The sequence below is a fragment of the Solanum verrucosum genome, unplaced genomic scaffold (assembly GCF_900185275.1).
Source record: "Solanum verrucosum unplaced genomic scaffold, falcon-dt-bn FXZP01000048.1, whole genome shotgun sequence".
Classification (NCBI taxonomy): domain Eukaryota; kingdom Viridiplantae; phylum Streptophyta; class Magnoliopsida; order Solanales; family Solanaceae; genus Solanum; species Solanum verrucosum.
Genome location: NW_026020157.1, coordinates 2,039,053 through 2,066,404, shown reverse-complemented (window position 1 = coordinate 2,066,404; position 27,352 = coordinate 2,039,053). Strand labels below are relative to the sequence as shown.

The 27,352-nt window shown below is 35.8% G+C and overlaps 1 protein-coding gene and 1 pseudogene across 1 annotated transcript in view; one reads left to right on the top strand and one right to left on the bottom strand.

The window, feature by feature from the left end:
• Positions 1–27,352, bottom strand: part of LOC125828357 (target of rapamycin complex subunit LST8-1) — a 1,170,163-nt gene that overhangs the window by 448,594 nt on the left and 694,217 nt on the right. The gene's annotated exons all lie outside the window — the stretch shown is intronic.
• LOC125828396 (eukaryotic translation initiation factor 4B3-like) lies at positions 5,324–6,733 on the top strand (annotated as a pseudogene).

The following is a 27,352-nucleotide window of genomic DNA, read 5'->3' as shown; positions in this document are numbered from 1 at the left end:
CCTTCTTATAACATCAGCATAGGAATTTTGTTGAATTTGAGTTGTTTTCAACCCTTCTCTAATAAGCCAAACTTTTTCCATAGCCTCATGAACCAACTCAGGACCTATCAAAGCAATCTCACCCACTTCAAATCAATCTATAGGAGATCTACACCTTCTACCATAAAGAGCTTCAAATGGAGCCATACCAATACTTGAGTGATAGATATTATTATATGCAAATTCAATCAAAGGAAAATGATTATCCCAATTACCTTTGAAGTCAAACACACAAGCCCTCAACATATCTTCCAAAGTTTGGATAGTACTCTCTGATTACCCATCGATTTGAGAATGAAAGACCGTACTAAGCATGGCATGAGTACCAAGATCCTTTTGGAAAGACTTTTAAAATTGAGAAGTAAATTGGGTACCACGATCGGAGATAATGGATAGGGACACTTCATGCAACCTAACCATTTCTTTTAGATACAATTTAGCATAATCCTCCTACGAGTAAAAAACCTTGACAGGAGTGAACTGTGTTGACTTTGTCATACGATCTACTATAACCTAAATCGAGTCATGTTGTCGCATGGTACAGGGTAACAACCAATGATAAAGTCCATAGTCAAGTCTTCCCACTTCTAAGTAGGAATACTAATATCTTAGGACAAAACTCCCGACTTTTGATGCTCAACTTTCACTTATTGACAATTAGGACACGTAGCCAAAACTTTCGCAATATCTTTTTTCATCCTATTCCACCAATAGACCTCCCGCAAGTCACAATACATCTTAGTGTCTCTCAGGTGAAGGGAATACTAAAAACCATGGTTTCCGATAAAAATTGCTCTTTTAAGTCAGTGAAAGTTGAATGTTGTACTTGTATTGCATTAGCAAATTATGAATTGCAGGCTTGCAGCACATGTTGCTCTGCCACATGCGGCCCTGCTGGGCTTTTTAATTATTTTTTTTAAAAAAAATCATGGATAGGACTGAACCGTAATCAAGATGAACTGATAACGGTATACCGGTACCAAATCATGATAACTTCCAATTTTCGAGTACTGGTTCAATGTATCCCATTAGCAAAAGTCTGGTCCTTGGCATCTGCCAAAACAACGCGCAAATGATTGTCTAGATAGACATTAGCTAGTGGATTCACCTAAGCTATTAGTCCTCAACTTTGAGTCCAAAATTTCACCAAGTTTGAATCAACTCTACGAGCACTTCCTATAGTCTGTGATTCATACTACGACCCATCCTGCTCAATTGTAGACCCAACTTTGAAAACTCAAATTTTTCAAATCTCAACTCAGTTCCTACGAATGATATCTATAACTCATCAATGCTCTTACAAACATTAGTTGGGTCTCATGGGTTTGAAGATATAGCCAAACAAATGGAACCTTTCCTTTCCATTTTGACTTTCCAACTTTGGTGTTACATGAATACTAATGGTTGACTTGTGTACCACAGGGATACATAATACTAATGGTTGGCTCTAGTACCACACCTAGTATGTACTAACAATGATTTGCTCGGACACCATGCACGTAAACTAACATTTTGTGTGTGTGGGTTCCATGAGAGAACTGAGTTTGTTTATTATGTTATACTTGTGACATGTTAGTCCATGAGTGGCCGGGTTTGTATTTAAATATTGGGATGGTTCTTGTGTAGACCATATATACATGTTAAATACTTTGGATGATTTTAGGGATCCTTGAATGGTCCGAATTACTTGAAAGGTGAGATGGACGCAGATATGAATTTGTGTGTGATCATATGGGACATGCTTCATGTGACGGTTATGTTTGGAGTTTAGGGTTTTCCTATATAAGTATTAGAGTAGGTGCTTGTACGGTTTGGTGGGTTGGGTCGTTACACTAATAAAAATAAATTCTAGAAACAAGAATAATAGTAATCTATAACTAAGTTACTGTTTAAAATTTAGAGAGAATTAGTTGTTAAGAATTCATTGACCTTCTCCATTATTCTCCCATGATAGAATGAATCTCAAAGAGATTAATACCACAAAATGTATGATAAATGAGTAAATAGTAGCTAAATAACCCTAAAACAACAAATAAAATTTCATAGTTGCATCTTAAAACAATATAAAATTTCATAGTTGCATCTTAAAACAATATAAAATCAATCACTTAAATACTCAAGTCGTAGTCAGTTACTATTGTTCACCTTAATCTCTTACCTAGTGGCATATTTAATAGTTTATATGAACTAAAACTTTAGGTTGGTCATTAATTGATTAACTATTTTGCAGCGCTCCATGATGCAACCTATGTGATAAATGAACATTCATAGAGAGTTATATGTTTTTTATTTGAGTAAGTCTTAAATGAGGCAAACACAATTTAAACATGTTCACCGTTCTCTTTTCTAGAAGTGGAATATCTTAGAAATTCTCTATCATGTATGTACCTGTAAAATGAACAGATAAGTTAGAAAAAAATATTAGTCAATGTATTTCCTTTCCTAAGAGTGTGTTTTAGGACATCGTCCCTTACTATGTTTACAAGCTCAACCTCCTTCACACTATTCTAGAGCACTTTCTTTCTTCTTTTCTATATATTGAGCATAACAAGTTAGTCATCATGTGTCATTAACTTGACTTTCATTCTTCCGAAAATTGTAACATATGAGGCCATTTCTTAGATAAATTTTGCAATAAAGAGAAGTTTAAGAAGACGAAGTTATGATTGAAATCATTTATCTCATGAATTACCTTCTCATAAAGGAACAATCCACCATGAAGATTAGTGTTTCTTTTCTTCCATAGAAACCATAATATCATAACAGGTACTACAATAATAATAGTCCTAACATTTTCATTACTAGGTCCATTCCTCCATGCATTCTACTTTAATTGTATCCAAGGTCCTTGCAAATCAATAGACTTGCAAAATACTTTTATACCATCTTTATCATTTTGCCAGTGAAGAAAATATGTTGAACTATTTTCAGGATATTACAATCCATAGAACTGTTAAATCTAGCAACAATGGTAGCTACAGGAATTTTGGTACTCCTAATTCTTCAAACCAATAACTAGGATTTGAAAGACAGAACTTTCACCCAAACATACTTATATTAATACTTTGCTTCCTTCTTTAACTGTCAATAACTCCCCGACATAACTGACTTTAAATTTCCATGAGCCTTTGAGCACCCATCATTGTCTGTCAGCAAGATCTATAGTGAGAAAGTTATTCAAATTTCCCACAATATGATTGACAATTCTTTCTAGGAATATTTATGCAATCTCTCCGTCTCCCATCTCTCTTCATTCATCAACTCCTTTGCTTCTTCCATTTTATGCGTAATTCGATAGTTATCTTCTTGATATAAAGAACAAAGCTTGGTCCAATTTTTATACAAGATGTTGGTTGAACCACCTTTTGATTATTTTGTATCATGTGTTTCAAACCTATGAACCTCTTTTTCATTGCACCAATAAATGACTTTCCTTTTTGCAATACTTATTCCATGTAAGGTTTGCTCATAGAGAGTTTCAAATTCTAAATTTTCACCATAATTTTTTTTAAAATAACCTTAGAAATATGAAAAGGGGATAGAACCAAGATCGCCTCCCTCTTTAGGCAAATAAGTATCCAGCGAGACAACCTAATATTTCTTTTACTAGTTTCTTTATTGTTCCAAAAGAATCTGGCAAAAATCTTGAGTAAAACTTTTATTACACATTGGGCGGGGGGGGGGGGGGGGGGGAGAGAGATTGCTAAACAGAATACTTTATAGTAGACTACAAATTAATGTATCCTTACCACTTTGAGATAGCATCTTACCTTTCAAAGTTTGATGCCAATCCTTCACCACTAAAATGATATCATTATAATCATTCTTCCTATTCTTCGCATGAGAGATAGGACAACTAAATAAGTAATAGAAAACTGACTATGGAAAATTTGTGCGTATGTCAACCAATTCTCATAATTATGTACTAGTGTTCAAATGCATATACCAAGCACATATATCTTTCATAAAAAATATTGATTGTAACTGCTAATTTCACTTTTGACAGTCTTGAACTGTCAAAAGGGACCTTGACATGAGAAAATATTGAATTTGTAAAATTTCTTTTTTAAGGACCTCTATTTCACTATTTAAGATTTCTTTTTGGTGGAAATTTTTAAATTTTAGATAATCTTAAATATAGGGTACATAAAATTATTTGAGATTATTTTTTATCTTTTTATCTTGTATATGTCAAGTTCGCTCGTCCTAAAACAGAAAAAGAAATATTTAATCTGCATTAAATTCTAAGTGAATGTGGATGGGAGGGGTGGGTGGGTGCTTCGTGCCTCCTTAGAGATCCTCTATATAATAAACAAATCATGTTCAATGTTCTTCATCCAAGCAATTTTCTACCAACTCAAACATCTTTTACTTAACTATTTTCTTTTTTTTATATGTTATAAGTCTTCATAAGTCATCCTCTCCCCCCTCCTCTAACACAAAACATCACCACATTTTTTACTTCTTGAGGTTTTCTTGCTCCATACTCCTTTTTATTTTTACAAATACTAAATATAATTTTATAAAAGTCTAATATGTGTGATAATAATTGGGATATAAGCACGATTATAAGAACTTTCAAAATTAATAAATCTGAAAGTGTTAATGTACCTCCTAGATTAGGCTTGAGTCTCTTAATTATCAAAATTATGATAGAAATTTTCTTGACAGACTTTTAGATGTTGACATGACTAAATTGAATTGCGTTTTTGAAATTTTTCTTATGAATTTTCTAGTTTCTCATCAGGAAAACTCAATGATCAATCTTTAGTGATCATCAACCCCATAAACCCCATTCATGTAATTTCTCATCAAGTTATCATGGATCAAAAAGATAATCAACAAATTTTATGATTCGTTCAATCAACGTTACTATTATGTAAATATACTCATAAAATAATAAATAAGACGAGGCAAAAAGATTACATGTCTCTATACCATCACTAATATAACTATTATTATTTTTCACGAAAATTTAGAACTAAACATAACTTTATATGACATGAAAAAAATAGTGAAGAGAAAAAATCTCAGAAATGGAGAACTTTTGATTGTCTTTTAACCTTACTTGAACAATATTCATGAATCTTCTGTAAGTTTCCCTTGCTTCAATTTACAGATAATCTTTATCGATTTTTTTATTTATTTCAAATCTAAAGAACAGAACACAAATCTTTAAACACAGTTACATAAAATGATACACATAAAGTACCTATCTTCAAAAAAATTGGATTACCACAGTATTCATGGAAAAATGTAATTAGGATGAATATTGGCCCACATTATGAATTGTTATAGCAGATCAATTCATTCTTGTGGTGCTGCAACAACTGTTGGTACATACGCTAGCTCAGCAGCTGGTGGTAAAAGAGGAAAAAAGCTTGGTTAGCTAAGATAATGAGCTTGTTGAAAGAATCATAGAATTTGTTGGTTATCATTTTGATCCATGATAGCTTGATCAGCAATAACAGGAATGGATGTTGTGGGTTGATGATCTCTAAAGATTGATCATTTAGGTTTTCTTGGAGAGCAAATTGAAAATCAATAAGAAACCTTTTAGGAAAGCAATCCAAATTAGTAATGTTAACATATAAAAGTATTTCAAGAAAATTTCAATTATCATTTTCATAAGGGAAAAAAGACGAATTTACCCCCAAACTTTGATAAATGGTACGTATATGCCCTCTGTTATACTTTGCGTCCAAATAAACCCCTGTCGTCCAATTATCGGTACACACATGCCCCTCTCACTAATGGACCCCTCGTTCTGTACACGTGTCTTAATCCTAATCAACTACCCGTTTGACCATTCTTTTAACCCATAAATCCACAACCCGCCCGATAAACCCAATAACCCAGTAAACCCAATAACCCACCCGATTCCCTCTAAAATATCTAAGTTAATTAAACATTCCAAAGGAAGAGTCAGTGAAGGGTCAGTGAAGGTTGAAAATCACTCCAATGGCGGCGGTGCCGATGGCCTTGCCGATTTTCCATCTTTGACCGCTGCGGCCACCACCAAAACGAAGAAGAAGAAGAAGCCACAAACCCTATCCCTTCAGGAGTTCAACACTTATAGTACTGCTAAGCAGTCTCAAACTGTCGTCGTTGCGGCAACCAAAGGCCTGACACCGAAGGAAGTCTTGATGCTCCCCACCGGTCCTCGCGAGCGTACTGTGGAGGAACTTGACTAGTCTCGATTTGGAGGTGGTTTCAGATCGTACGGTTACGACAAGCAAGGGGAAGGGGTTCGTCGAAGGATTCTCGTAGGCAGAGAGGGTTTCGAAGGGATACCGATAGGGAAATTGCTCCATCTCGTGCCGACGAGACTGATGATTGGGGTGCAGCTAAGAAAACATCGACTGGTAATGGTTTTGAAAGAAGGGGGGAGAAAGGTGAAAGGGGAGGTTTTTTCTCCGATTCCCAGTCTAAAGTTGATGAATCTGATAATTGGGCAGCGAATAAAGCTTTTTTACCCTCTTCTGGTCGAAGATTTGATAGGAGATGAAGTTTTGGGCCAAACGGTAGTGATTCCGATTCGGATCAGTGGACCAAAAGGAAGGAAGAGGAAGGTGGACGGAGATTTGCCTCCGGTGGTGGTGCATTTGACAGTTTAAGAGAAAGAAGAGGTGGGTTATTGGGTTTATGGGGCGGGTTGTGGGTTTATGGGTTAAAAGAATGGTCAAACGGGTAGTTGATTAGGATTAAGACACGTGTACAGAACGAGGGGTCCGTTAGTGAGAGGGGCATGTGTGTACCGATAATTGGACTGTAGGGGCTTATTTGGACGCAAAGTATAACAGAGGGCATATACATACCATTTATCAAAGTTCGGGGATAAATTCATCCTTTTTCCCTTTTCATAATTCAGAGACTCTAAGCCTAATCTAGGAGCTACAACATTTTAGACTTACTAATTTTGAAGCTTTCTACAACCGTTTCTATATCTTAATTGTTATCACTAATATCAGATTGAAATAGAATTACATCTAGTTAGCTACAAAATAAATGAAGTACTAAGCAAGAAATCTTACAAAAATAAAAAATATTCATACAAAAGAAGAAGAAGCTAATGATATTTTGTGTGAGAGGGGAGAGGGGGAAGATCAATGACTTATAAAGAACAAAGAAAATAAAAGAGTAAAACAAATGTTTGAGTGGGTAGGAAATTACTTGGATGAAGAAAACAGAGTATGATTTGTGTATTATATAAAGGAACTCAAAAGGGAAATCTCCCCACCCAAACATCCACAGTCACTTATAATTTAATGTCATAAAAATTCTCTTTCATAAAACACTCTCTCAACTAAGATAAATATTTAAAATATTAATGGAAAAATCTGAAATCCAATCAGATATTTCAGATAGCATGGCTAAGCAAGAGGCAAAGGTATATTGTTCAAAAAATATGCGGAACTAATTTCATATATTCCTGAATATCATATATATGATTGAATAAATTTATGTTAGTTATTATGTATTAGAATTATTTGAATCATGATCTCTAGTTTATTAGCACACTGAAAACAGGGAGAAAACTTCTATACTATGTCATCCTAATGTTGAAACCGGTAGGCGAGGAAAGTCGTTTAGGGGAGTAAACAAAGTTGAGGCGCTGATAAGAAGGAAGTATCCGCTAAAGTACTTTATGACACACACACCAAACTATACACTATTCTTTTTATGAGTTTTTGACTTTTTACATCTTATCTACGTACTTATTTGACTACTTTACAACTTTGCAACTATTTTACATTATTTTACTTACATAACTTTTTCCGTTCTTATCTTTTTATCTTCTCCTTCTTGTTTTCTTCTTCTTTTCCTCGTTGATTATTCCAGCTGGACATCTGGAATTATGTTATCTTCTCCATTACACTTTGAACATATGTGATCAGGGTATTTGTGTCCAATTAGTTTGCAATATCTAGTTAATAATTCTGTTGAAATAAATCCTGCTTTTAGTGCTCTTGTCGTAGGTCGTTCCTCTGGTTTTAATAATGATAAGATCCATCACTAGACTTCATCCATATTTGTTCTTCGTAGTTCTCTTGAATTTGAATATATCATTAATTGATCTCTCGAGTAATAACTCCATATAACATTTCCATTTAAATAATTGTTTGCTAATTCTTGTATAATAGTTGATATACCAATTATTCTTTTGTTCGCATAAAAATTTGGTATCTCTATTTTGCATATCTCTTCTTATTTTCTGATGTCCTCGGGTATAATCATATCTTTAGTTAGTCCTATCTTGATAATCTGTATTGGAGGTTTTATTTCCTTGTATAATATCTCCGCTGGTACTATATAAAATTTTATATAAAATAAATTTCCTTTTGTAACTCTTTTGTATGTGATGAATGCCTTGTGTAGTTCTGGTATTCCACTAACTTCTTCTCCGTCGTATGTGTATACGGTATTCAACAGTCCATAGTTGTAACATGTTCTTATTAAATTAACGTTAGTTTTTGGCCGTGCAATTAGCTTGTTATATCCTTGTGACTTTTGTGTCAAATAATCCTGGTTTGGTTCTTTTGTAGTTGATCTGGGGTTAAGGTTTAAATAAGTTTGGATTTTGTGTATATTTTCGATATAGGTTTGTGTGATGTAGTTATATGTCTTTTTCTCATTTTGGTCTTGTAAACTATCTGCGTATGTAGATGTTTGTGGTTCCATACACATGTGTCTAGGTGTCCTTTGGGTAAATGGTTTTTTGAATAGCTGGTTTAAGTTCGCATTTTTATGTTGTTTATCACTAACTTGTTTGCTTGTACCTGCAGCCGTATTTAAACAAACATTATGGGTTTTAAGGAGTTTCCCATCATCTCCTTTTAGCTCTGGGTTTTTTCCGTCTTCCGATCGACGTAGCTCCGCATTTTTATAGTCATGTTGCTGACCAGCTTTAGACTTTAGATTATCTTCATTAGTCTTTAGCTTTTGTATCTCGTTGTCCATACTATCCACTTTTGTACTAAGTGTAGTAATGACTTTGAGTATCTTTTCAATTATATCTTCTTCCTCAGTCTCAGTCTGAGTAGCTTTGTCGTGATAGGTAATCTGCAATAACATTCTTATTAGTTTTTATTACTTCAATTGTAAATGTAAAATTTAATATATTTAATACCAATCTCCTTATTTCTTTTGTTGTTACCGAATCTTGTATTTTTCTTGTTAGCCACCATTTTACTTGTGTATTATCTGTTCTTATAATAAATTTGTTATATACAATATATGGTTCAAATGATAATAAACATTTATATACCGAATATAATTCTTTCATATTTATTTCCCATCTTATTTCTGCATTAGTAAATGTTCCTGAATAATATCTACAATGATGTTCTATTTTTCCTTCTCCATACCTATATTTTAATACTCTTCCATAACTTTTTTCACTGGCGTTTGATTCTACTATATAAGTAAATTTTTTATTTTCATCCGAAAAATATAGTTTAGGTAGGTTCTTACATAATAATTTTATTTTTTGTATTTGTGTTTGGTCTTTCTTATCAAACTGGTATTCTACATCTTTCTTTAATTTTTGTTGTAATGGTTTTAAATTCTCTGCTAATTTTTGGTATATATTCTCTTACTTGATTTACAAGTCCTAGAAATGATTGTAATTTCTTTTCCGTATCTAGCTGTTCATTTGAGTTAATTATTTTTTGTATTATATGTGTTTCCATTTTTATTCCATTTTTATCTATTTGTATTCCTAAGAATTATATTTGGTTTTTCATTTATATAAATAATATTCTGTATATTTTCTATTCAGTTTAAATCTATGAAATTGTGAATGAAAGTTTCTTGATCGATTACCAACAAAACGTAAAAATAAAAATAAAAAATGGGATAGTGATACTGAAAAAAAATCAGATTTTTATGTGTATAATAGTTTTAAATTATGGTGCTTTTTTATGTAGATTGTTAGATTTTGGTATGAACACTGAATTTGTGCATTCTTTGTTTGAACCATTTTTCATTTTTTTGGTATGTTTATGGTTCAAAAATATTACATAAAATTTGTTTGGATTTGGTGTATTAGTTATATCAGATATGTATGGCAATTGATAATTTTTTTTGGTACAATTCTGATATGATTGAACTTTTCTTTTGGCATTTTGTTGAAATGAATTTTGGGCATGATAATGGAATTAATTTTGTATACTGTTTATTTAGAAAATGAAAATTAATATTTAAAAATGGCACTTTTTGATATTATATTGGCATGATTCTGGTAAAAACGATTGATGACTTTTGGTATGAAATATGTATGAAAAGTGTGCATAAAACTTGTTGTCGGGGTTCTAGTGTGATTGAACCTTTTTTTTGTGGCATTTTATTTAGAATGAATTTGGGAATAATAATGGAATGAATTTGGTATACTGTTTATTTAGTAAATGACAATCAATAGTTAGAAATGGTATTATAGTGGCATGGTTCTAGTATGAATAAGTGATGACTTTTGGCATGAAATAAGTATGAAAAATTGTGCATAAAAATTGTATGAAATTTGTATACTAATATAATATATGTATTTTTACTTTGTATCCTCTAATACCGATATAGTGATTTTTGATGGAACAGGTAAATATGTTGATTTTCAGATGGAGGAAATTATTTATGAATCTTCGAGCCTATATAGTGGTCTAGTAAATGCAACAACTTCGTCGAGAGGACCACGACTTGAAGACATGTTCAAATTACCTTGCACCAAAAAAAGTCATTATTTATAGTTGTAACAAACTCATATTTTGATTTATTTTATCTTTTAAGCTAATGAATTATAATTTCAGAGCATTTATTATGTGTACTACTTAATCATTTTTGTGTATTCATTATTTTTCAAATATATAATGAAAAATGATTAAGTAATGCAGATATGCAATTGTAATCGTCTGGAAAAATCAAGTCAAATATAAATATGAAATGGTATCCATTTAGTATGCAATTGAAGTCTCATTAAAACTAGTTAATGTAATTTCCAATTGGTATTCATTTGGTATCCAACTGGTGTCCCACTTGAAATAAGTTAAAACAAGATGTAATTGAGGTATAATTGTTTTTGCTATTTTTTTGAGAACAATATATAATGATCACTGTTTTACATTGTAAATTCATTCTTCCCAAATTTATACAGGGTGAATAATGGATATCAACATCATATATATATTTTTTTTTATTTTTTGTCTTAAATTTCAATTTGGATACCAATTGTATACAAATTGGACACCAATTTAGTGTCATTCTTAATTTTAATTTGGAGATCAATTAGATACAATGTAAGCCAACTTAAAGCTATTTTATGTAAGTTTCAATTGGTGTTCATTTGTTTTTCAACTGATATCTCATTGCAAAAATAGAAACAACAAGATGTAATTGAGATTTCAAATCAAATTAGCCAAACTAAAATTATTTATTGTTGTATCCAATTGGTACGCATTTGGTATACAACTGGTATCCCACTGAAAAATTAGAAGAAACAATATATAATTGATATTTTAACAAAATTAGCCAACCAAAGACTAGTTAATGTGCTATTCATTTGAAAAACTTAAGTGTAACAATGTATACAATTGTTATATACTATGTTAATGAGGTGCTTTTCAAAACTAAAATCTAATAAAAATCTGGCTAATGCTGATACCCAAATTGTATGCACTTGATATCCAACTTAAAAACTTTAGACAGATTAAAAATAAGATTGTATGAAGTTGATATCCAACTGGAATAAATCTTGGAAGAATAAATGTGACAATGTAAGAGAATGCATATTATATTGTTGTCAAAAACTGTGGTAAAAATAAATATACATCATCCAAAAATTAAAAAAAACATGTAATAATCAAAAGCCTAAGTTGCAATCAACTAGTTCAAATTTGATTTTCGTGGTCTTGATGTAGGATAATTGGTAGAATCCAAAGCATGTTCTTTTGCTATGCGGGGCCACCAAATTTGCTAGCAACAATTTAAGTTACTTCACTCTCATTAATTGCACCATCATTATCCTTGCTTCTTCCATACTTCCATACCGTCATAACAATGAATATACATATAGATGCATAAATCATACCAATTTTTGATTTTACAATGGAGAATTCTGATTATGATTATTTACGATTTCTAAGGAAGATAAATGAAGAGTTGAGAGAGAAATATTAAAATTTTGAACGTGATTGTACAATGGAGAATTTTGATTATGGTGATTGAGAGATTATTTATGATTTCTAAGGAATCAAGGTAAAATCCCTAAAAAGGGGTAATTGATAATTATGATTGATTCTTTATTTATATCACCTAATAATTAAAATATAATTATAAAAGACTAATTATTTAATAAAGGAGAATTAAATTGATTTATAAATAAAAGTTGTGGGAAGGCTCGTGGAGGCTAGGCAGAAATCACCAGAGTTCAGGCCTCAGACCATGGAGCCCATCACGAGACGTGATCTTGATGACGGGCCATGGGAGGGTCCGTCGTCTTGAGCCAGCAAGCCCCTAGCCCCAAGTGATGAACCACGGAAGTCTTCACGGTCCATGGGAGAGGGTTACCAGGAACAATAGTCCATGGCCAGTACCACGACCCACTTGACGGGTCGTGGTCCCAACGACTGTCTGTTAGTGGCTCTGTGGAAGGGCCTGGTCAGTTTTTAAGTTAGGGTCATTTTGGTCTTTCCCTTACGCACGGACATTTAAACTACGTTATTCAACACCTAAACTACATCGTTTTAGTTGGTTTAAGCCTAATAACCTAGTCATAACATAACCAAAATCATTATTCACCAAAAAATCATTGAAATTAGAGGTAAAAAAAAGATAAAGTCGGCCAGCCTCTCAAGAACTGGCAGAAGGTTTTCTTCAAGTTCCAGACTCAAAATTGAAGGATTTATCCGTGAATTTCGTCACTAGGTTTGTGGGATTTCACTAGTGGGTTCCTTTCATCCACTAGGTCCCTAGAACTCAGTCATATTCTTGATTCTCTATATCTTGTTTAGACCTATGGTTTCTAAAACCTTGAAAAAACTGTTGTTACTTAGCTGTTGTTGTATTCGTAATCGAATTATCATGTTTTCTTGGAAAGTTTGATTAGTTCCTTGCATGAAACTCAGAACCCTAGTTGTGTAGATTCTCTTAGTTAATGAAATACACTTCCTAGGTCAGTTAAACAAATAAACATGCTCCATTTTTCAAATGGTACATTGTTAGTTCTTAAATGTTGCATTCTAATATTTGCATGTCAGAAAATTGAGCTATCCAGTATTTTAGTTATGTTGTTTCATACACATTTCTAGTTGGGAGTAGGCTAAGCACTGGGTTGGACTAGGGTTCAACGTACCCTCATAGTCCCAGAACTACGTGCCTCCGTGGGTTTATAAGCCCCCTCTGTGGGCATCAGATTTAGTGGTCACGCAGTCATGCCTTTATACCCCTAGCAATGTATATTGGGTCCTTTTGATGGGGAGTACACATCGGACTTTGCATTTAGCTCACGTAGTTTTATGTCGGTTAATAGTAGCTCCCATAGTAAGACTCTTAGTGCATTGAAAAAGTTTTCAGTAATACTTCAGTATTTAGTTCAACATGTTATTTTCATGATTAGTACTTGGTCATTGCATTTCATTTAGCTATATCAGTTACATTCATTATTTACAGTATTGCTCAGCTATGCCTTATTTCACCTTATATATGTTTGTTCAGCTTAGTATCTATATCCTGCATGCTCAATACATTCCAAGTACTGACGCATACTCTGTGCTACATCCTTTCATGATGTAGGTTCAGGTACTAAGCATCCAAATCATGCATAGATCGACTTTCGGTCCTTCTTCAACAACTTCAGTGGTGAGTGCTCATACTTCGAGGATAATAGACATGCTTTTCATATTAAGTCTTTTATTTTAGTTTTCTGTTTTGTTAGAGTTAGCTGGGGGCATGTCCCAACAACTCTATTTCAGTTAGAGGCTTTTCAGACATAGTAGTAGTATCAACTTGGATTGTGAGTTTATCTTTCATTTGTTTTAAACTTTTAGTATGGTTTATATATATTTAGATAAGTTGGGTATTCCCCAATTTCAGTTACCTATTATTTTTAGCTTCCGTATTAGTTCATGTTTTCATTTAGATATCTTTCAGTATGCTTATGATATGCCAGACACATGGTTAGCTTGGGGTCACTCGTGATCCTAGGTCACATGTTACGTCAAGGGTACCCTTGGGGCGTGACAAACTTGGTATCACAGCATTAGGTTCAATAGTCCTAGTGTAACAACCGTATTCCATCGTTATAGAGAAGCACACAGGGAAAACTTTTGGGCCGGAAAACGTTTTCGTAGTAACTTGGAATTTCCCAACGTAGTCTTAATTTGGACGAAATCGGAGTCATTAAAATCTAGGGAAATCTAGTAGCAATTTGGCGATTTAATTATGATTTTTATTACATGAGTAGATAGCTAAGACGTTAAGGAACTTGTAAGACTTTACAAAATTGAATTTGGGCGAGTAGAACTCCCGAAATTGATCTTAGCGTGTACGGGTAGTTTTTGACTGTCGTTAGTCGAAGATGTGTTGTGAAATAAAATTTGATACACTCTAATTACACCTCCCTAAAGAAGCATAATCGATCGTTATCAAGTAAAGAACCCAACTTGTAGGTTGGGGTCGATCCCACGAGGAAAATGGTCTAGACTTCACTTTAACCAACAATTATATTCGTTTAGTCAAATACTTCTAGAAACAAGTAATTAAAAGGGGGGGGGGGAATTTGTGAAACAAATTGTAAGAATTAAGTAAGTAATCAGTAAACAAAAGTCAATTTAGGTTGTTATCAAGATGAGATAATTAACTAGGGTATACGTGTTCCCCACAAGCTCATAACGCAGTAATCCTAGTAATAACAATCATTTTCTAGTGTATTACATGCAAAGTGATAAGCTAGGTATCTCTAAATTCTTGGTTCGACATCTAGAGAATTTCACCCTGCACCTTGGTCCGGCTACGTGTGTATAATTTACTAACCCTTACCTTTACCTCATATTAGACTTCACATCGATGTTTGTCTTAGTTATTACTACGCACCAATCGACACTAGACTATTAGACAGTATCACACTAAATCTATGTTGATAATTATTTTCTTGTTGATTACCTCCTTGGTCCGGCAAGTAGCAACAAGGAGAGTTCTAACGTTGCGCACCGTTAAAAAGACTTTTACACGAAAGAATTATCAATGCATGCAAAACACTATTCAAGAATTGCTTATTTACTATTTATACATTGTTATTCGCTCATGGTTCCCACAACCTTAGTTGCGGAGTTTAGTTACCCCTAATCATATGAACACAATTCATTGTTTTATATGAAAGAATTATGAACTTACGTAAGAAGAATAATAAACCCAGAAATTCAACTTGAATTGCAACACCAAAATCTTCAAAAAACGAACTTAGAAAATTAAGAATTGCTAAAGTTGCAAGTTAATATCCCCAAATCAAGAACTAGAATAAAAGTAATAAAATCTAACCCCCAAAAACGAGGTTTACATACCTTATTTATAGAAAACAAAAATAAGGAAATAAAACTGTAGGATGTGTCTCCCTTCCACGAGGCTGACCTACGGTCCGTAAGTCAAATGACGGTCCATAGGTCTCTTCCATGGCTCCATACTTAGCCGATTTGAAATCTTCAAAAGTCGGTCACCTCTCTCAGTCAGCTTCCACGAACCAGCAGCACGGTCCGTCAGTCACTCCGTCGCTCTATACTTAGATTATTTCAACTCAGGTACTGGTACCACTCCTCTGATCACTTCTACGGAGCTGCAGGATGGACCGTAAGTCATTCGACGGTCTGTCAGTCCCTCCCGTGGTTCCACACTTGGTCAAATTTCCATGAGTTTCAATCTTGCCATGCCTGGTCGTCCCACGACCCTTATCTACGGGGCGTCACTAATCCTACGGTCCGTAGGTGGCTCTTTTCAGCACTTGCCTCAGCTACATCTTCATCTTTTCATGCCTGATTTTATTTCCTGAAATTACAGCAAAAAACACATAAAACTAACACAAAAATACCCCAAACATTCACAAATCCTAATTGAAACGTATCAATAGTACCGAAAACTCACTGTACATCAACACCCTCAACTTAAAATCGTTGATTGTCCTCAAGCAACACATTATGACTTTAAACGACACTTGTACAGAAGCAAACAGTTTCAACCCAAGCAATCACATGGCTCTTCATCCCGACTCTTTCTTTGAGTGCGACTTTGTTCTCTTAGACTCAACGAGCTAAATTTTGTGGATCAAAATATGACAAAGATCAACCAACCAAAACATAACATACACTATCTTACTATCACCAAGGTACAAATTTTCCGACAATGTAACTAGTGCCCTTACTTCAAATGAAATCCCTCTTTACACACAATGAGTATGAATTTTAGTACAAGGATTCATTCAACACTCACGCTTAGAAGGAACTTCAAGTATAGTTAGTGCTCAATACCATAGGCTTTCCCTTATTTTCATTGCTTTGACTCTCCAAACTAGATTCTAGGATCACTATAAGACTTTCTTGGCTTGTAACGTAGGCTCAGGGTCAGGTGTGGTACATTTGGGTACTTCTTAGTGACTTTCTCTTGACATTACACTAGGCTTTCAACCTCATTTTGCCCTATTTTTGACATCCTACCGTTTTACCTTCTTTTTCTTGATTCTCTTCAACCATGGATGTGACTTTAGACTTTGTAGCTCTTTATTTTTTTTCTTTCATCTTTTTGCGTTTTATTCTTTTCTTTAGCTTTCAACAAGTCACATCCTTTCTTCTCTTTTTCAACATCAAACTCTTTTCATACCCATTTTTCTTTTGGTTTCCTCTTTCATAGCCACCCTCAACATATGGATTTCTCATTGGTTGAGGTGCACAATACCCGATGTCGGATCAGGGCCAAGCTTGAGGTTACTCTTTACATTAGCCACCCTCAACTTAGGATTTTGGCCTACATCGAGGTGCACATGTCCAAGGAGGGACTGGGGCCAACATAATATATTATGGGAAGGTGAGTTAGGGGTTTAAAAAGAAATGGTCTAATTTAGGCTTAAAGCATTTGGATCAAAGGGAGCATTTATTTCATTTGGTTGGATTTTTCTTTTAGGAAATTTGTGGACTTATCAAAATGAGGGCCTATGATCACTTTCGATCCTCTAGAGTAAATTGTCTTAGCAGGACTAACCGGGCAAGTTCTAGATTGACACAAAACTGTTTGAGCAATCAACTATTCTCACACACTCTTGGCACATAAATTCATCATCAGATTGTCAGATTACCCAGTTCAAGTTTTAGCTTAAGTCATGCCATTAAGTTGGTTCATTATCATGTCATACTCAAAGCCGACACATTCAACTTATCTAGCCTACAAATTCTAGCAAATATCACAAAATTTGGACGAGTATCATTTTTCATACGCCATCATGCTTCATTTTAAGCTTCTACACATACGATCCTAACACTTGCTAGTTCAACAAAAATTAAACAGTCTCTTAGGGGGAAAGAACACAGGTAAGAAAACCCCAAGAGAGGATTATGAGTTGGATTACTCAGATTTCACCCTATCACTCACAATTCATTTACCCCACCCCCAAAAAAATAGGTGCACTTGTCCCCAATGCACAAAAAAATAGTAAAAAGTAATGGATATCGGTGAAGCAAATCTATGACACATAGCACCGATGAACCATCAACAAGCGGATGGGTTCGGTTTCCCAGAGCCTGCTAAATCAACACTCGGGTCACCCTCAGTAGTGCCCGCATCAACAAGGACAACACCATCAATAGTGCTATCTGTCACTCTAACTGCACCCTCGATGGTTCTCACATCAATCCTCCCGGGCATAGAACTTGACGCCCCAACAATCATCTCACGGGTCCTCTATTGCCTCAGCTGCTCATCTATTATGGAAGCTTTCCGTGCCTTCTTCTCCTGCGTGCGCTGCCTTTTGCTAGCCATATCCTCCTTTGTGAGCTCAGTTTTGTGACTAGATCGGTGCCTCTTACCGCTGGTACGTGCAGGCTCGGGATGCTCCTCCGCATAATCTCTACTGTATAGTGCACCTAGGACGGTATCATCGCCTAATGTAGAGGGTGCAGCCTGTGGCTCGACAACTGGTGTGGCCAGGATGGCATCAACATCGTCCCGGAGACTAGCTAGCTCGGTTTGGAAAGAGGACATATCAGTAGTAAGAGCTGGCCTCTCTAGAACTCTCAAATCGAAGGCATCGAGCCGCTTATGAATTGCTTGGACCTTTCGGTCCATTTTCGCCTCCATCCTCTTTTCTACTCTCTCTTCGGACTCAGCAATCAACTTCTGCATCCAAGGCTTAATATGGTGCAGCAAGGTGGCCATCTGACCCTCCAACTTTTGCACTCGAGCCAATGGTATCATAGTCATTCCGGAGAGTGGGGTGGCTCGGGGCCTGGCTGGCAGTTTGAGAAGAGGAAGTTGGGTGCTCATCAGGCGGAGCTGTAGTGGGGGCCCCATCTCCCTGCATATGCCCCACAGTGTATATCAAATCCTCTCCCATAGGTACATCGACTCGAGGCCCTCTACGTGGTGCTACCACATTGGTGTCATTCTGAATCAACCCAATGTCAAGGGTCTGAGTCGCATGTACCAATTTATCACAGTTCCAAATAGGCACTGCTGCATCCCTGCAAAGCTGAAAGATCATAGATGGGAAAGGGTAGGTGGTGGTGGTCTTGAAATCCCTCTCATGTAATTCTCCCAGTAGCAGGCAGGGGAAATTTATATCCAATCCGACAACCAGTGCAGCCACCTTGACCGTTGTAACGCCCCTCAAAATGAAGTAGGATAAAGTAGAGCCTCATATGGGTTTTATGCATTAATAACTTGTTAAAATAATGAAGAATAACCTTTTTAGTCAGTTTTAAAGAGTTTGGAAGTCAAACGTCAAGGGACGACCAAGACGTTCGGAAATTAGTCTTTTACGTGTTAATGTGTTCTAATATGTTGTTCATATTTTTATGTGTTGTTTGGAGTCTAAAATAAGTGGAGGTGACCCTAGTGTCTTAATAAATATTTTTAGGGTCAAAATGTCGGGACCACCCTAAGGGTTCCCGAGGAGGACCCCAACCCTTGGCCAAACAAGCTGCCAAGGCAGCTTGAAGTTTCTCATGGAGAGAGAATGTCCGCGTCGCGGACTAGCTCCACCAAGGGCCAAAAGTTTGGTCCGTGTCACGGGCAAGTCGCAGACTCTTTGCCTCGAAATTTAATTTCCAAAAACTTGTGGGAACACCTCCGCGTCGCGGACTTATTTTCTGATGAAATCTGTGAAAATAAAACTCAAGTTTGACTTGTTTAAAAGGTCCAACTATGTGAGGGGTAGTTTGGGTAGTTTGGGGAATTATTATAAACGGTTATTCTACATATTTTAGGATATTTTAAATGGTTAAAACCCCCAAACCTATAATTAACCTCATTATCCAAATTGAACCTGCCCTCCCAAATAAATTCTCTCTAGAACTCCATGGAAGACATTGATAAAGGTTCAAGCTAGGGGATGGGTTCCTACTGATTTCTCTTCAAATTACTAAGGAAAATTAATCACAAAGGTATGGGGATTTTATCTTTGATTCTCCTTTCAATCAAAGAGCCAAATCAAAGTGAATTCAATGTTTTTCATAAAACACTAAAAACCCCAATTTCAATTCTAAGCTTGGGTTCTTGCATGAAAGTATTTTCAATGATGATCTATGTTAATATTGATGGTTTTAAGATAAAGAACTCCATGAACCCTTGCAAATCTTGAAATCCTAATTTTGGGTCTAAAGTGTGTCTATTGATTATGAGCTAATAATGTGATATTAATGTGTAGATTGTCATGGGCTATTGATTTAGGTATTGTTCTATATTGAATTATGAGGAATTGATGGTCAATTGTGTTATATTGGATGTTGGCCTTGAATGGGCATTTGTGACCTAAAGTTTATGATGATGATGAAGTTGTGAATAGATTATTGATTCTAGTATTATATATGTATATATATATATATGTAGTAGATGTTAGTATTGTGAGGTTTGATCCCTTTGAAAGTGGGGAGGTGCTTACTTTATAAGCTTGTTGTGATCATGGCCTTGTAGGCAAAGTTGGATGATTGTTGTTTTGAGTAATATTGATTAGGTGAAGGTAATGTGATAAGATGTGAATTTGTGTATGGTCTAAGAGTATGAAAGGTGACCTTGTGTAGAGACTTTATGTGTTATACTTGGTTGTTGTCTTCTTTGAATGACTTATAATGAAGGTGAGGTTAGGATAGACTATGTTTACCTACTCTCACACTTAGTGAAGAATGAATGAAATAATGTGTGAATGAATGAAAAGAATGGGAGTTAATGCCAATAAATGAAAGATGGGTCTATTGTAAGGATAGTCTCACAAAGTACTCCTTTAAATGAATGGGGTTCCTAAAGGAAATGTTTTCTCATCTTTGAATCCAAGAGCTTCCTTAATGAATGAATGTTGGGCTAGGATGGGTGGTCCTTCGTGAGTTGAGATGAGAGTACTTAGTAGCAATCCTTATCCCTAAATGAATGAATGTTGGGCTAGGATGGGTGCTCCTTCATAAGTTGAGATGAGAATACTTAGTAGCAATCATTATCCCTAAATGAATGAAAGAAATAAATGTCCTAACTCTGTGGGGGAGTAATGTCTAGCACCGAGACAATATAAAAATAGGTGGATACTCCATCGTTAGTTGATATGTGAGTATTTAGTAGCAACCTTTAAGATGGGTGCTCCTTCATGAGTTGAAATGAGAGTACTTAGAAGCAATCCTTCTATTCCTTAACTATGTACCCACATAGGACTAGCTAGTGGTCTCTACCAGTTGAAGGCGAAAAGAATGACCCTATCTTAGGCAAGTAGGGATCCCTCATCCGGTAAGAGTACTACCGGGATTCCATGTCAAGCTCCATGGTTTATGTCAGTTAAGGCTCCTCCCCCACATTAATTAATGAATGAATGAATTAGGGTCTCTTAAGGGTATACTACTTATGATAGGTGGTGGAATGGGACATCATTTAGACGTTGCACAAGTAGATATTTAATGGAGATGTTGTTGTGTCTTAGTAATAATAATGAATGAATGAGTCTTTTTGGGTTAATTAATGAAAGCGTGTGTCTTTGAGCATGCTAATGTCAAAGTCAGTCATAATGAATTGAATGTAAGTGCTTATGTTGAATTGAATGTATGTGATGATCTTATGTCATTAATGAATGAAATTGTGTAAATGCATTAAGTTGAATCAATGATTTATGTTGAGATGTGAAGGGAGCTTGTCTTGTGTAGCCTTAAGGATCACTTGGGTGTGGTATGGAGAGGTAGTATGGAATGCTTCACCATGTCTTACTTAGGTGAGTCTTGGGATGACATTTGATGAGTGTTCTAGCTTTATGAAGTGAGTTGTTGTCTTATGTGCTTATATGTATTATGTGATAAATTGGTGAAAGTTTAGGTATGCATGATAAGTGTACTTTGTGTAACCTTAAGGTGGTGCCTTGGTGTGGGTGATAGTGTGGGACGTTGTCCATACATTGCACAAAGGTATTGCTTAAGGGTTACTTAAGGTGGAGGTCCAAGGCAAAAAGGTTAAGGTAAATGGGTTATGCATGATTATGAGGTATTGTGAAGCATATGACTTTTTATTGTTGGTTGTGGTAACTAGGAGGATATTGGGCTTTAGAGTTGCTTGGATTGCTTCACTCTTCCAAGTCTTTGGTATGTCCTCAAGATTCGAGGACTATGTTTAGAAGTTTCTTATTAATTGTAATAGACACTTAAGTTTCATTTAATTTGTAAAGGGTTGTGTCCCTTAGTACGTTTAAAGTTCTTGTCTAAGATTGGCTAAAGAGACTTAGTAGTTCCACTTGCGTATTGATGTTTTCAAATGTTGATGACTCTTGAAGTCTTATGGTTTTATTGAATAAAAGTTTTAAATTCTTAGTTATTTTTTTATCTATGCGATGAATGATGCTAAGGCTTGTATGAGACCTTCGAGAGGGCGAATACGCATGTAATGGCTAGGGGGTGCTCCCGGGTCGTTACAAACTTGGTATCAGAGCATAAGGTTTTAAAGATTACTTTTAGGTTCAAACTCTCGAAAGCCACATCTAGTAGAGTCTTGTTCATCGTTGTGATTCGCGACACATCTATGAGCGAGAGGCTATAGGACGATAGAAATTTCACTTTCTTTCATTATTCTTGATGTTGTGCCTTAGAGTTTGGTCTATAAGTGTCCTTTTCCTAATCCGTCTCTTGTGTTTATAGGATATGAATACGAGGGCTAACTAGAGGAGAGTGGAAGAGGAGATAGATGGTGGGGGAGTTCCTCCCCAAGGAATGCATGGTGACTAAGCTCCAGTAGGTGGGCAAGAGAATGTGGTTCCGGTGGTTCCCCGAATATGACTAATGAGAAGATTAGAGAGGCTTTTCTCTCCCTAGCTTGTGCCATGACTACTTAAGCAAATAGAGATGTGAGGCCTAGGGTGAATACTATTGAGAGTACCGTGGCCTCAAGGTTAAGGGATTTCACAAGGACGAATCCTCCTACCTTCTTTGGTTCTAAGGTAGATGACGACCCACAAAACTCTATAGATGAGGTGTTTAAGATTGTGGATTCAATGGGAGTGACTCCTAGGAAGAAGGCTGGGTTGGCTTCCTACCAACTCAAGGATGTAGCTCAAGTGTAGTTTGAGCAATGGAGGGATGAGAGATCCATAGGGGCTTACCCAATAGATTGGGGAGTGTTTAAGACAACCTTTCTTGATAGGTTTTTCCCCTTAGAGTTGAGGGAGCAAAAGTTGGTTGAGTTCATGAACCTACGTCAAAGGAATATGAGTGTGAAGGAATACTCGCTCAAGTTTACCCAACTCTCTAAGTATGCTCCTACCTTGGTAGCAAATTCCAGGGCTAGAATGAATAAGTTTGTGATGGGGGTTTCCGATTTGGTTGAAGAAGAGTGTCGTACGGCCATGCTTTATCATGATATGGATATCTCTCGGCTTATGGTTTATGCTCGACAACTTGAGGAGACAAAGCTTAGAAAGATGAATAGAGATATGAAGAGGGCTAGGCCGGATGAACAAAACCAATCTAGGTCTAAGAAGAGGTTCTATAGCCAAGATTCTTCAATGGTCAACAATGATAGGGTGTCTAACCCTAATCCTTAAAGAGGAAATGGAAGTGGTTCTAATTTTCAGAGGCCTAGGTGTGCTACTTATGGAAAACAACATTTGGGTAAGTGTCTTGCCGGTACAGATGAATGGTTTGGATGTGGGAGTAAGGGTCATAAGATGAGAGATTGCCCTGCACTTAAGGCAAAAGGGAAAGAGACCAATCAAGTTGCTCATGATGGCCCGGATCAAAATGCTCCTAAGAGGAACCATTTTTATATGCTTCAAGCTAACAAGTATAAGGGAACCAATGAAGGTAAGTCAATTTTCTTTGTTGTTTGATGAAAAACTTAGATGGGTTTACCCCAAGTGGGGGATGATGAGTTGAGTAGTAAGGTTATTGATATCCTTATCTTTTCCTTCTATTCTAATTCAAGCTTGAAACAAAGAGTTCTTAGTAGCATGTTGCATGTTGGAGTCTTATGTGAATTGAATTTCCATATTCTCCTTATGATGTGCATATTCTAGTTGAATTCTTGTTTAAATAAATAAATGAGTTTTCTTGATTATGTCCCTCAGGATTTATATGCAATTATGAAGAATTATTTAAATTGCTCCATGAGATGCCTAGTGGAACATGCCTTGATGTGATCTTGATGTTGCGTGATTATGCTTTTGAGAGAAATTGTATGGTGAGCCTATAAATGTTGTAATGAGCATGATATGCTATGGAGAAGGAAGTTCCTCCAAAGAAATGAGAAATGGTAAAGTTTTGTGCATATTGAGTGGTAGATGTTATTCCTACTTCGTTGAATTGCATGAAAGTCTTGTTGTAATGCTTTTTATGTGGAGTTGATGTTTCTTTCTTGATGTGTGCAGTAGTAATGATATTACATGCTTGTTGTGGGCTGCCAGTCCTAGAGTCTTTACTTTATAATGTTTGAAGTATCATTCGAGGACGAATGTTCCCAAGTGGGGGATATTGTAACGCCCCACAAAATGAAGTAGGATAAAGTAGAGCCTCACATGGGTTTTATGCATTAATAACTTGTAAAAATAATGAAGAATAACCTTTTTAATCAGTTTTAAAGAGTTTGGAAGTCAAACATCAAGGGACGACCAAGACGTTCGAAACTAGTCTTTTACGTGTTGGTGTGTTCTAAGATGTTGTTCATGTTTTTATGTATTGTTTGGAGTCTAAAATCAGTGGAGGTGACCCTAGTGTCTTAATAAAAGTTTTTAGGGTCAAAATGTCCAAGTACGACCCCCCTGGGACCACTCTAAGGGTTCCCGAGGAGGACCCCAACCCTTGGCCAAAAAAGCATCTAAGGCAGCTTGAAGTTGCTGAATGGAGGGAGCATGTCCGCATCACAGACTAGCTCCACCAAGGGCCAAAAGTTTGGTCCGCATCACGGGCATTTCGCGGACTCTTCTGCCTCGAAATTTAATTTCCAGAAACTTGTAGGAACACCTCCGTGTCGCGGACATGTTTCCCGACGAAATCTGGGAAAATAAAAGTCAAGTCTGACTTGTTTAAAAGGTCCAACTAAGTAAGGGGTAGTTTGGGGAATTATTATAAATGGTTATTCGACCTATTTTAGGATATTTTAAGTGGTTAAAACCCCAAAACCTAGAATTAGACGTCATTATCCAAATTGAACCTTCCTTCCCAAATAAATTCTCTCTCTAGAACTCCATAGAAGACATTGATGAAGCTTCAAGCTACGGGATGGGTTCCTACTGATTTCTCTACAAATTCCTAAGGAAAATTAATCACAATGGTAAGAGGATTTTATCTTTGATTCTCCTTTCAATCAAAGAGCTAAATCAAAGTGATTTCAATGTTTTTCAAAAACACTAAAAACCCCAATTTCAATTCTAAGCTTGGGTTCTTGCATGAAAGTATTTCCAATTATGATCTATGTTAGTATTGATGGTTTTAAGATCAAAACTCCATGAACCCTTGCATAACTTGAAATCCTAATTTTGGGTGTAAAGTGGCCTATTGATTATGATGTAATAATGTGATATTAATCTGTAGATTGTTATGGGCTATTGATTTAGGTATTGTTCTATATTGAATTATGAGGAATTGATGGTCAATTGTGTTTTATTGGATGTTGGCCTTGAATGGCCATTTGTGACCTAAGGTTTATGATGATGATGAAGTTGTGAATAGATTATTGATACTAGTATTATATATATATATATATATATATATATATATATATGTAGTAGATGTTAGAATAGTGAGGTTTGATCCCTTTGAAAGTGGGGAGGTGCTTACTTTATAAGCTTGTTGTGATCATGGCCTTGTAGACCATGTTGGATGATTGTTGTTTTGAGTAATATTGATTATGTGAAGGTAATGTGATATGATGTGAATATGTGTATGGTCTAAGAGTATGAAAGGTGACGTTGTGTAGAGACTTTATATGTTATACTTGGTTGTTGTCTTCTTTGAATGACTTATAATGAAGGTGAGGTTAGGATAGTGAAGAATGAATGAAAGAATGTGTGAATGAATGAAAAGAATGGGAGTTAATGTCAATGAATGAAAGATGGGTCTATTATAAGGATAGTATCATAAAGTACTCATTTAAATGAATGGGGTTATTAGATGAAAGGTTTTCTCATCTTTGAATCCAAAAGCTTCCTTAATGAATGAATGTTGGGCTAGGATGGGTGCTCCTTCCTGAGTTGAGATGAGAGTACTTAGTACCAATCTTTATCCCTAAATGAATGAATGTTGGGCTAGGATGGTTGCTCCTTCGTGAGTTGAGATGAAAGTACTTAGTAGGAATCCTTATCCCTAAATGAATGTCCTAACTCTGTGGGGGAGTAATGTCTAGCACCGAGAGGATATGAAGATGGGTGGATATTCCTTCGTTAGCTGAGATGTGAGTATTTAGTAGCAACCCTTAAGATGGGTGCTCCTTCTTGAGTTGAGATGAGTACTTAGAAGCAATCCTTCTATCCCTTAACTATGTGCCCACATAGGACTAGCTAGTGGTCTCTACCACGTAAAGCTAAAAGAATGACCCTACCTTAGGCAAATGGGGATCCCCTATCCGGTAAGGGTACTACTGGGATTCTATGTCAAACTCCATGGTCTATGTCGGTTAAGGCTCCTCACCACATTAATGAATGAATGAACTAGGGTCTCTTAAGGGTGTACTACTTAGGATAGGTGGTGGAATGGACATGATCTAGACATTGCACAAGTAGACATTTAAGGGAGATCTTGGTGTGTCTTAGAAATGATAATGAATGAATGAGTCTTTTGGGCTAATTAATGAAAGGTGTTGGCCTTTGAGCATGCTAATGTGGAAAGTGAGTTATAATGAATTGAATGTAAGTGTTTATGTTGAATTGAATGCATGAGATGATCTTATGTCATTAGTGAATGAAGTTGTGTAAATGCATTAAGTTGAATCAACGATTTATGTTGAGATGTGAAGGAGCTTGTCTTGGTGTAGCCTTAACGATCACTTGGTGTGGTATGGAGATGTAGTATGGGCTGCTTCACCATGTCTTACTTTGGTGAGTCCTGGGATGACATTTGAATGGGTGTTCTAGCTTTATGAAGTGACTTGTTAGCTTATGTGCTTATATGTATTATGTAATTAATTGGTGAAGGTTGAATATGCATGGTAAGTGTACTTTGTGTGACCTTAAAGTGGTGCCTTAGTCTGGGTGATGGTATGGGACGTTGTCCATACATTGCCACAAAGGTATTGCTTAAGGGTTACTTAAGGTGGAGGTCCAAGGCAAGAAGGTAAAGGTAAATGGGTTATGTATGTTTATGAGGTATTGTGAAGCATATGACTTTGTATTGTTGGTTGTGATAACTAGGAGGAGATTGTGCTTTGGAGTAGCTTGGATTGCTTCACTCTTCCAAGTCCTTGGTATGTCCTCAAGATTCGAGGACTATGTTTAGAAGTTTCTTAGTCATTGTAATAGACACTAAGTTTCATTTTATTTGTAAAGGGCCGTGTCCCTTTAGTACGTTTTAAGTTCTAGTCTAAGATTGGCTAAAGAGACTTAGTAGTTCCGCTTGCGTATTGATGTGTTCAAATATTGATGACTCTTTGAAGTCTTATGGTTTTATTGAATAAAAGTTTT